We start from the raw sequence: 12,051 nt of genomic DNA, 5'->3' as shown, positions 1-12,051 counted from the left end.
AAAAAAAGTAGAAGTTCTGTAAAATAGTCCCCTTAAGAAAACAACAAGCACCCTTTTTGTTCGGCCAATGTCAACTTACTTCAAAACCTTCTCATGTATCCAGTTCAAAGGCTATTCGCAACTTGAACAAATAAAAGCAAACGTGGAGGGAGATATTAATGTCCCTTAATGATCAATATGCCATAAAATGAGACTGATTGACTGAGAGTTCAAGACGATCAGGAAATTATTTGTCATCCGCTAGTAGTACAAATCCCCTTTCACTACATGATGCAATTTTGTCTCGACATCAGAGAGATTTAGAATCCCGTTTACGTGCAACGCGAACTGGAAAAGTGACCATAATTCACCAGGTGGAATGGACACGTTTACACTTAATTATGTACTGGATAACAAGCTTACGCCCTTCACAAATTTAGAGGTGTGAGACGCAAACTACGACGTCCAAGTAAGTGGCATTCTACCTTGTTTGCATGACAGACTTTCTCAGTAGAAAAATTCCGGGGAAGAATTGTAACCACATCTTCACAGTGCCCAAGACTGCCCATCATTTTGGTTGCTTTTAATTCGGCTCATATTTCCAGAGATTTCGGTTGGGAACATTAGGGCTACTTACGGAAGTGACAGGTTCCCACGGCTTTATTTCGCCGAGTAGGGCGGGCGGGAAAAACACCACGCTCTCACCCTACTCTTGGCGGAGAAAAACCCTGGGAACGACATTGCGGAGGTGGTCCAGGTCGGACCGGTCATTGTGCCTATAGGTTGTTCTGAATTGCCTTTGTTTCATGGTAACAACAATCCCTGACAAGAACGAAACTTACGTAACAGCGCCGTGGATTACAGTAAACACCCGCATTTGATTGGCTGGTAGGAAATGATGGTATATCAAGAAAATCTGCTTCAATCAAGAAGTGAAAAAACCAGCATTTTCCTTCGTTTATCGAATTATAATTGAGAAATATTTTATAAAAGCAATAGAGGACTTTTTTTCGCGTTTCCATAGCCTCATCCAAACACTCGGGGGAGTTGGGAGAATTCTCGACAGTTATGCAAACCAGAGACGCAGTCGAGAGTTTGCATAACTGTCTTGAATTCTCCCAACACCCCCTCGTGTTTAGATCAGACTATGGAAACACGACTGAAAAAAGTCCTCTATTGCTTAAATGGACAGCCCTGTCAACCCTGTTAACGAGGTAAGAGCTTTGGGATTCTCTTGGCAGCCCAAAACAATGCAAGACTTAGCAGTGGAGCGAGACGAAAATTAATGGGCAAGCAAAGCGTGCTGAGCCGGAGTTTGCGGAATAAACCCTCCTTCTTGGTGGGCACGCTACCATTTTAACTGTCACTCCATGCAGCCTACTCTAAAGCAATTTTCCAGGCCGAAGCAGAAGGTTTCCTTTTTTTTCCAATAAGTAATCTATATTTCCTCATGACAAGTTCATGTATCTAACAGTTGCTAACTCATATGATTCACAAATACAGAAAATATCTAAAAGAGGAATACAATCTGCCTCCATAATAAATTTAAGAGAGAAAGTCCGAGAAACTTCGTCAAGAGAGGACCAGCATGCGTTTGCTTAAAAAAGAAACATCAACCACTGATAGGATCTATCTTATGCACTTTCAACATGCAAGATATGCGCAAATAAGGAAATCATTTTAGGAAAGAAAAAGTGTAATAAAAAGCGCCTAAAGGCTGCTGTGACGTCAATCAGACAAACTAGTTGCATTGATAAAATTTCTGTTTGCTTCAGCATCGGTTGGGAATGGCTCAGTGGTTAGAGCAAGCCTGCCCAATCCAAATTTATCGGGTATCGAATTCAAATCGATTCCAACCGATGCTTTTTTTCTTATGCAACCACATGTAGTCAAATTTCGACATTTTTAGCATTTATCTTATCTACTTTGACCTTCCACAATGTGCGCAACTGGCGAAAGCATTTTAGTTGTATAAACGGGTAAAATAGAGGGCCTAGAAGCTGCTGTGACGTCAATCACACAAACTAGTTGCATTTATAAAATTTCTGTTTTATTCAGCATCGGTTGGGAATAGCTCAGTGGTTAGAGCAAGCCCGCCCAATCCAAACTTACCGGGTATCGAATTCAAATCGATTCCAATCGATGCTTTTTTTTGTTTTTCTCCCAGCACGTGTAGTCAAATATCGACCTTTTCAGCATTTATCTTATGTACTTTGATATTCCAAAATGTGCGCACCTGGCGAAAACATTTTAGTTGTATAAACGGGTAAAATAGAGCGCCTAGAAGCTGCTGTGACGTCAATCAGACAAACTAGTTGCATTGATAAAATTTCTGTTTCATTCAGCATCGGTTGGGAATAGCTAAGTTGTTAGAGAAGGCCTGCCCAATCCAAACTTACCGGGTATCGAATTTAAATCGATTCCAACCGATGCTTTTTTTTTCTTTTTCTGCAACCAGATGTAGTCAAATTTCGACCTTTTTAGCATTTATCTTATGTACTTTGACCTTCCAAAATGTGCGCAAATGGCGAAAACATTTTAGTTGTATAAACGGGTAAAATAGAGCGCCTAGAAGCTGCTGTGACGTCAATCAGACAAACTAGTTGCATTGATAAAATTTCTGTTTCATTCAGCATCGGTTGGGAATAGCTCAGTGGTTAGAGCATGCCAGCCCAATCCAAACTTACCGGGTATCGAATTCAAATCGATTCCAACCCATGCTTTTTTTGTTTTTTTCTGCAACCAGATGTAGTGAAATTTCGACCTTTTTAGCATTTATCTGATGTACTTTGACCTTCCAAAATGTGCGCAACTGGCGAAAACATTTTAGTTGTATAAACGGGTAAAATAGAGCGCCTAGAAGCTGCTGTGACGTCAATCAGACAAACTAGTTGCATTGATAAAATTTCTGTTTCATTCAGCATCGGTTGGGAATAGCTCAGTGGTTAGAGCAAGCCTGCCCATTCCAAACTTACCGGGTATCGAATTCAAATCGATTCCAACCGATGCCTTTTAGTTTTTTTCTGCAACCACATGTAGTGAAATTTCGACCTTTTTAGCATTTATCTGATGTACTTTGACTTTCCAAAATGTGCGCAACTGGCGAAAACATTTTAGTTGTATAAACGGGTAAAATAGAGCGCCTAGAAGCTGCTGTGACGTCAATCAGACAAACTAGTTGCATTGATAAAATTTCTGTTTCATTCAGCATCGGTTGGGAATAGCTCAGTGGTTAGAGCAAGCCCGCCCAATCCAAACTTACCGGGTATCGAATTCAAATCGATTCCAACCGATGCTTTTTATTTTTCTGCAACCAGATATAGTAAAATTTCGACCTTTTTAGCATTTATCTTATGTACTTTGACCTTCCAAAATGTGCGCTACTGCTGAAAGCATTTTAGTTGTATAAACGGGTAAAATAGAGCGCCTAGAAGCTGCTGTGACGTCAATCAGACAAACTAGTTGCATTGATAAAATTTCTGTTTCATTCAGCATCGGTTGGGAATAGCTCAGTGGTTAGAGCAAGCCCGCCCAATCCAAACTTACCGGGTATCGAATTCAAATCGATTCCAACCGATGATTTTTTTTGTTTTTCTCCCAGCACATGTAGTCAAATATCGACCTTTTCAGCATTGATCTTATGTACTTTGATCTTCCAAAATGTGCGCAACTGGCGAAAACATTTTAGTTGTATAAACGGGTAAAATAGAGCGCCTAGAAGCTGCTGTGACGTCAATCAGACAAACTAGTTGCATTGATAAAATTTCTGTTTCATTCAGCATCGGTTGGGAATAGCTCAGTGGTTAGAGCAAGCCCGCCCAATCCAAACTTACCGGGTATCGAATTCAAATCGATTCCAACCGATGCTTTTTTTGTTTTTTTCTGCAACCAGATGTAGTGAAATTTCGACCTTTTTAGCATTTATCTGATGTACTTTGACCTTCCAAAATGTGCGCAACTGGCGAAAACATTTTAGTTGTATAAACGGGTAAAATAGAGCGCCTAGAAGCTGCTGTGACGTCAATCAGACAAACTAGTTGCCTTCATAAAATTTCTGTTTCATTCAGCATCGGTTGGGAATAGCTCAGTGGTTAGAGCAAGCCCGCCCAATCCAAACTTACCGGGTATCGAATTCAAATCGGTTCCAACCGATGCTTTTTTTTGTTTTTCTGCAACCAGATGTAGTGAAATTTCGACCTTTTTAGCATTTATCTTATGTACTTTGATCTTCCAAAGTGTGCGCAACTGGCGAAAACATTTTAGTTGTATAAACGGGTAAAATAGAGCGCCTAGAAGCTGCTGTGACGTCAATCAGACAAACTAGTTGCATTGATAAAATTTCTGTTTCATTCAGCATCGGTTGGGAATAGCTCAGTGGTTAGAGGAAGCCCGCCCAATCCAAACTTACCGGGTATCAAATTCAAATCGATTCCAACCGATGCTTTTTTTTGTTTTTCTGTAACCACATGTAGTGAAATTTCGACCTTTTTAGCATTTATCTTACGTACTTTGATCTTCCAAAGTGTGCGCAACTGGCTATATCATTTTAGTTGTATAAACGGGTAAAATAGAGCGCCTAGAAGCTGCTGTGACGTCAATCAGACAAACTAGTTGCATTGATAAAATTTCTGTTTCATTCAGCATCGGTTGGGAATAGCTCAGTGGTTAGAGCAAGCCCGCCCAATCCAAACTTACCGGGTATCGAATTCAAATCGATTCCAACCGATGCTTTTTTATTTTTTCTGCAACCACATGTAGTCAAATTTCGACCTTTTTAGCATTTATCTTATGTACTTTGACCTTCCAAAATGTGCGCAACTGGCGAAAACATTTTAGTTGTATAAACGGGTAAAATAGAGCGCCTAGAAGCTGCTGTGACGTCAATCAGACAAACTAGTTGCATTGATAAAATTTCTGTTTCATTCAGCATCGGTTGGGAATAGCTCAGTGGTTAGAGCAAGCCCGCCCAATCCAAACTTACCGGGTATCGAATTCAAATCGATTCCAACCGATGCTTTTTGTTGTTTTTCTGCAACCAGATGTAGTGAAATTTCGACCTTTTTAGCATGTATCTTATGTACTTTGATCTTCCAAAATGTGCGCAACTGGCGAAAACATTTTAGTTGTATAAACGGGTAAAATAGAGCGCCTAGAAGCTGCTGTGACGTCAATCAGACAAACTAGTTGCATTGATAAAATTTCTGTTTCATTCAGCATCGGTTGGGAATAGCTCAGTGGTTAGAGCAAGCCCGCCCAATCCAAACTTACCGGGTATCGAATTCAAATCGATTCCAACCGATGCTTTTTTTTGTTTTTCTCCCAGCACATGTAGTCAAATTTCGACCTCTTCAGCATTTATCTTATGTACTTTGATCTTCCAAAATGTGCGCAACTAGCGAAAACATTTTAGTTGTATAAACGGGTAAAAAAGAGCGCCTAGAAGCTGCTGTGACGTCAATCAGACAAACTAGTTGCATTGATAAAATTTCTGTTTCATTCAGCATCGGTTGGGAATAGCTCATTGGTTAGAGCAAGCCCGCCCAATCCAAACTTACCGGGTATCGAATTCAAATCGATTCCAACCGATGCTTTTTATTTTTCTGCAACCAGATATAGTAAAATTTCGACCTTTTTAGCATTTATCTTATGTACTTTGACCTTCCAAAATGTGCGCAACTGGCGAAAACATTTTAGTTGTATAAACGGGTAAAATAGAGCGCCTAGAAGCTGCTGTGACGTCAATCAGACAAACTAGTTGCATTGATAAAATTTCTGTTTCATTCAGCATCGGTTGGGAATAGCTCAGTGGTTAGAGCAAGCCCGCCCAATCCAAACTTACCGGGTATCGAATTCAAATCGATTCCAACCGATGCTTTTTTTTGTTTTTTTCTGCAAGCACATGTAGTGAAATTTCGACCTTTTTAGCATTTATCTGATGTACTTTGACCTTCCAAAATGTGCGCAACTGGCGAAAACATTTTAGTTGTATAAACGGGTAAAATAGAGCGCCTAGAAGCTGCTGTGACGTCAATCAGACAAACTAGTTGCATTGATAAAATTTCTGTTTCATTCAGCATCGGTTGGGAATAGCTCAGTGGTTAGAGCAAGCCCGCCCAATCCAAACTTACCGGGTATCGAATTCAAATCGATTCCAACCGATGCTTTTTGTTGTTTTTCTGCAACCAGATGTAGTGAAATTTCGACCTTTTTAGCATTTATCTTATGTACTTTGATCTTCCAAAATGTGCGCAACTGGCGAAAACATTTTAGTTGTATAAACGGGTAAAATAGAGCGCCTAGAAGCTGCTGTGACGTCAATCAGACAAACTAGTTGCATTGATAAAATTTCTGTTTCATTCAGCATCGGTTGGGAATAGCTCATTGGTTAGAGCAAGCCCGCCCAATCCAAACTTACCGGGTATCGAATTCAAATCGATTCCAACCGATGCTTTTTTTTGTTTTTCTCCCAGCACATGTAGTCAAATATCGACCTTTTCAGCATTTATCTTATGTACTTTGATCTTCCAAAATGTGCGCAACTGGCGAAAACATTTTAGTTGTATAAACGGGTAAAATAGAGCGCCTAGAAGCTGCTGTGACGTCAATCAGACAAACTAGTTGCATTGATAAAATTTCTGTTTCATTCAGCATCGGTTGGGAATAGCTCATTGGTTAGAGCAAGCCCGCCCAATCCAAACTTACCGGGTATCGAATTCAAATCGATTCCAACCAATGCTTTTTTTTTTTTTTTTCTGGAACCACATGTAGTCAAATTTCGACCTTTTTAGCATGTATCTTATGTACTTTGATCTTCCAAAATGTGCGCAACTGGCGAAAACATTTTAGTTGTATAAACGGGTAAAAGAGAGCGCCTATAAGCTGATGTGACGTCAATCAGACAAACTAGTTGCATAGATAAAATTTCTGTTTCATTCAGCATCGGTTGGGAATAGCTCATTGGTTAGAGCAAGCCCGCCCAATCCAAACTTAGCGGGTATCGAATTCAAATCGATTCCAACCGATGCTTTTTGTTTTTCTGCAGGCAGTTATAGTAGAATTTCGTCCTTTTTAGCATTTATCTGATGTACTTTGATCTTCCAAAGTGTGCGCAACTGGCGAAAACATTTTAGTTGTATAAACGGGTAAAATAGAGCGCCTAGAAGCTGCTGTGACGTCAATCAGACAAACTAGTTGCCTTCATAAAATTTCTGTTTCATTCAGCATCGGTTGGGAATAGCTCAGTGGTTAGAGCAAGCCCGCCCAATCCAAACTTACGGGGTATCGAATTCAAATCGATTCCAACCGATGCTTTTTTTTGTTTTTCTGCAACCAGATGTAGTGAAATTTCGACCTTTTTAGCATTTATCTGATGTACTTTGATCTTCCAAAGTGTGCACAACTGGCGAAAACATTTTAGTTGTATAAACGGGTAAAATAGAGCGCCTAGAAGCTGCTGTGACGTCAATCAGACAAACTAGTTGCATTGATAAAATTTCTGTTTCATTCAGCATCGGTTGGGAATAGCTCAGTGGTTAGAGCATGCCAGCCCAATCCAAACTTACCGGGTATCGAATTCAAATCGATTCCAACCAATGCTTTTTTTGTTTTTTTCTGCAACCAGATGTAGTGAAATCTCGACCTTTTTAGCATTTATCTGATGTACTTTGACCTTCCAAAATGTGCGCAACTGGCGAAAACATTTTAGTTGTATAAACGGGTAAAATAGAGCGCCTAGAAGCTGCTGTGACGTCAATCAGACAAACTAGTTGCATTGATAAATCGATTCCAACCGATGCTTTTTTTTGTTTTTCTGTAACCAGATGTAGTGAAATTTCGACCTTTTTAGCATTTATCTTATGTATTTTGATCTTCCAAAGTGTGCGCAACTGGCGAAAACATTTTGGTTGTATAAACGGGTAAAAGAGAGCGCCTAGAAGCTGCTGTGACGTCAATCAGACAAACTAGTTGCATTGATAAAATTTCTGTTTCATTCAGCATCGGTTGGGAATAGCTCATTGGTTAGAGCAAGCCCGCCCAATCCAAACTTACCGGGTATCGAATTCAAATCGATTCCAACCGATGCTTTTTTTGTTTTTTTCTGCAACCAGATGTAGTGAATTTTCGACCTTTTTAGCATTTATCTGATGTACTTTGACCTTCCAAAATGTGCGCAACTGGCGAAAACATTTTAGTTGTATAAACGGGTAAAATAGAGCGCCTAGAAGCTGCTGTGACGTCAATCAGACAAACTAGTTGCATTGATAAAATTTCTGTTTCATTCAGCATCGGTTGGGAATAGCTCAGTGGTTAGAGCAAGCCCGCCCAATCCAAACTTACCGGGTATCGAATTCAAATCGATTCCAACCGATGCTTTTTTTTGTTTTTTTCTGCAAGCACATGTAGTGAAATTTCGACCTTTTTAGCATTTATCTGATGTACTTTGACCTTCCAAAATGTGCGCAACTGGCGAAAACATTTTAGTTGTATAAACGGGTAAAATAGAGCGCCTAGAAGCTGCTGTGACGTCAATCAGACAAACTAGTTGCATTGATAAAATTTCTGTTTCATTCAGCATCGGTTGGGTATAGCTCAGTGGTTAGAGGAAGCCCGCCCAATCCAAACTTACCGGGTATCGAATTCAAATCGATTCCAACCAATGCTTTTTGTTGTTTTTCTGCAACCAGATGTAGTGAAATTTCGACCTTTTTAGCATGTATCTTATGTACTTTGATCTTCCAAAATGTGCGCAACTGGCGAAAACATTTTAGTTGTATAAACGGGTAAAATAGAGCGCCTAGAAGCTGCTGTGACGTCAATCAGACAAACTAGTTGCATTGATAAAATTTCTGTTTCATTCAGCATCGGTTGGGAATAGCTCATTGGTTAGAGCAAGCCCGCCCAATCCAAACTTACCGGGTATCGAATTCAAATCGATTCCAACCAATGCTTTTTTTTGTTTTTTTGTAACCAGATGTAGTGAAATCTCGACCTTTTTAGCATTTATCTTATGTACTTTGATCTTCCAAAGTGTGCGCAACTGGCGAAAACATTTTAGTTGTATAAACGGGTAAAATAGAGCGCCTAGAAGCTGCTGTGACGTCAATCAGACAAACTAGTTGCATTGATAAAATTTCTGTTTCATTCAGCATCGGTTGGGAATAGCTCATTGGTTAGAGCAAGCGCGCCCAATCCAAACTTACCGGGTATCGAATTCAAATCGATTCCAAGCGATGCTTTTTTTTGTTTTTCTCCCAGCACATGTAGTCAAATATCGACCTTTTCAGCATTTATCTTATGTACTTTGATCTTCCAAAATGTGCGCATTTGGCGAAAACATTTTAGTTGTATAAACGGGTAAAATAGAGCGCCTAGAAGCTGCTGTGACGTCAATCAGACAAACTAGTTGCATTGATAAAATTTCTGTTTCATTCAGCATCGGTTGGGAATAGCTCAGTGGTTAGAGCAAGCCTGCCCATTCCAAACTTACCGGGTATCGAATTCAAATCGATTCCAACCGATGCTTTTTTTGTTTTTTTCTGCAACCAGATATAGTAAAATTTCGACCTTTTTAGCATTTATCTTATGTACTTTGACCTTCCAAAATGTGCGCAACTGGCGAAAACATTTTAGTTGTATAAACGGGTAAAATAGAGCACCTAGAAGCTGTTGTGACGTCAATCAGACAAACTAGTTGTATTGATAAATCGATTCCAACCGATGCTTTTTTTTGTTTTTCTGTAACCAGATGTAGTGAAATTTCGACCTTTTTAGCATTTATCTTATGTATTTTGATCTTCCAAAGTGTGCGCAACTGGCGAAAACATTTTAGTTGTATAAACGGGTAAAAGAGAGCGCCTAGAAGCTGCTGTGACGTCAATCAGACAAACTAGTTGCATTGATAAAATTTCTGTTTCATTCAGCATCGGTTGGGAATAGCTCATTGGTTAGAGCAAGCCCGCCCAATCCAAACTTACCGGGTATCGAATTCAAATCGATTCCAACCGATGCTTTTTTTGTTTTTTTCTGCAACCAGATGTAGTGAATTTTCGACCTTTTTAGCATTTATCTGATGTACTTTGACCTTCCAAAATGTGCGCAACTGGCGAAAACATTTTAGTTGTATAAACGGGTAAAATAGAGCGCCTAGAAGCTGCTGTGACGTCAATCAGACAAACTAGTTGCATTGATAAAATTTCTGTTTCATTCAGCATCGGTTGGGAATAGCTCAGTGGTTAGAGCAAGCCCGCCCAATCCAAACTTACCGGGTATCGAATTCAAATCGATTCCAACCGATGCTTTTTTTTGTTTTTTTCTGCAAGCACATGTAGTGAAATTTCGACCTTTTTAGCATTTATCTGATGTACTTTGACCTTCCAAAATGTGCGCAACTGGCGAAAACATTTTAGTTGTATAAACGGGTAAAATAGAGCGCCTAGAAGCTGCTGTGACGTCAATTAAACAAACTAGTTGCATTGATAAAATTTCTGTTTCATTCAGCATCGGTTGGGAATAGCTCAGTGGTTAGAGCAAGCCCGCCCAATCCAAACTTACCGGGTATCGAATTCAAATCGATTCCAACCAATGCTTTTTGTTGTTTTTCTGCAACCAGATGTAGTGAAATTTCGACCTTTTTAGCATGTATCTTATGTACTTTGATCTTCCAAAATGTGCGCAACTGGCGAAAACATTTTAGTTGTATAAACGGGTAAAATAGAGCGCCTAGAAGCTGCTGTGACGTCAATCAGACAAACTAGTTGCATTGATAAAATTTCTGTTTCATTCAGCATCGGTTGGGAATAGCTCATTGGTTAGAGCAAGCCCGCCCAATCCAAACTTACCGGGTATCGAATTCAAATCGATTCCAACCGATGCTTTTTTTTTTTTCTGCAACCAGATGTAGTCAAATTTCGACCTTTTTAGCATTTATCTTATGTACTTTGATCTTCCAAAATGTGCGCAACTGGCGAAAACATTTTAGTTGTATAAACGGGTAAAATAGAGCGCCTAGAAGCTGCTGTGACGTCAATCAGACAAACTAGTTGCATTGATAAAATTTCTGTTTCATTCAGCATCGGTTGGGAATAGCTCATTGGTTAGAGCAAGCCCGCCCAATCCAAACTTACCGGGTATCGAATTCAAATCGATTCCAAGCGATGCTTTTTTTTGTTTTTCTCCCAGCACATGTAGTCAAATATCGACCTTTTCAGCATTTATCTTATGTACTTTGATCTTCCAAAATGTGCGCATTTGGCGAAAACATTTTAGTTGTATAAACGGGTAAAATAGAGCGCCTAGAAGCTGCTGTGACGTCAATCAGACAAACTAGTTGCATTGATAAAATTTCTGTTTCATTCAGCATCGGTTGGGAATAGCTCAGTGGTTAGAGCAAGCCTGCCCAATCCAAACTTACCGGGTATCGAATTCAAATCGATTCCAACCAATGCTTTTTTTTTTTTTTTTCTGCAACCACATGTAGTCAAATTTCGACCTTTTTAGCATGTATCTTATGTACTTTGATCTTCCAAAATGTGCGCAACTGGCGAAAACATTTTAGTTGTATAAACGGGTAAAATAGAGCGCCTATAAGCTGCTGTGACGTCAATCAGACAAACTAGTTGCATTGATAAAATTTCTGTTTCATTCAGCATCGGTTGGGAATAGCTCATTGGTTAGAGCAAGCCCGCCCAATCCAAACTTACCGGGTATCGAATTCAAATCGATTCCAACCGATGCTTTTTTTTTTTTCTGCAACCAGATGTAGTCAAATTTCGACCTTTTTAGCATTTATCTTATGTACTTTGACCTTCCAAAATGTGCGCAACTGGCGAAAACATTTTAGTTGTATAAACGGGTAAAATAGAGCGCCTAGAAGCTGCTGTGACGTCAATCAGACAAACTAGTTGCATTGATAAAATTTCTGTTTCATTCAGCATCGGTTGGGAATAGCTCAGTGGTTAGAGCAAGCCCGCCCAATCCAAACTTACCGGGTATCGAATTCAAATCGATTCCAACCGATGCTTTTTATTTTTCTGCAACCAGATATAGTAAAATTTCGACCTTTTTAGCATTTAT

The sequence above is a fragment of the Montipora capricornis genome, chromosome 7, assembly GCF_036669925.1.
Source record: "Montipora capricornis isolate CH-2021 chromosome 7, ASM3666992v2, whole genome shotgun sequence".
NCBI classification, from domain to species: Eukaryota; Metazoa; Cnidaria; class Anthozoa; order Scleractinia; family Acroporidae; genus Montipora; species Montipora capricornis.
Note: the sequence above shows the minus strand (reverse complement) of the source record.